The sequence below is a fragment of the Arachis duranensis genome, chromosome 6 (genome assembly GCF_000817695.3).
Source record: "Arachis duranensis cultivar V14167 chromosome 6, aradu.V14167.gnm2.J7QH, whole genome shotgun sequence".
In the NCBI taxonomy this organism is placed as follows: domain Eukaryota; kingdom Viridiplantae; phylum Streptophyta; class Magnoliopsida; order Fabales; family Fabaceae; genus Arachis; species Arachis duranensis.
The window spans coordinates 82463205-82463680 of record NC_029777.3 but is presented as its reverse complement, the minus strand read 5'-3'; positions in this window follow the sequence as shown (position 1 = coordinate 82463680).

Genomic DNA, 476 nt, shown 5'->3' with positions numbered 1-476 from the left:
AACTTCTCTTGAGAACATGCAGCACAACAAAATTCACTAGTTTTAAGAATCTTCTGGTTCTTTAGTGAATGTCCATGAGAGTTTTCAATAATTCTCCTCATCATGGTTGTTCCCAGATGACCCAATCAGTCGTGCCAAGTTATGAATTCATTTGAGCTAGTAAACTTCTGGTTTACAGTGGCATGTGATTCAATTGCACTAATCTTGGTATAATACAACCCAGATGAAAGTGAGGGTAATTTTTCTAATATAACTTTCTTATTTGAATCATGAGTTGTGATACATAAATACTCATGACTTCCCTCATTCATAGTCTCAATATGATATCCATTTCGACGAATATCTTTAAAGCTCAACAAGTTTCTTCGAGACTTGGTAGACAATAGTGCATTATTTATTATAAATTTTGTTCCTCCAGGAAACAAAATTATAGCTCTTCCGGAGCCTTCTATCACATTGCCTGAGCCAATAATAGT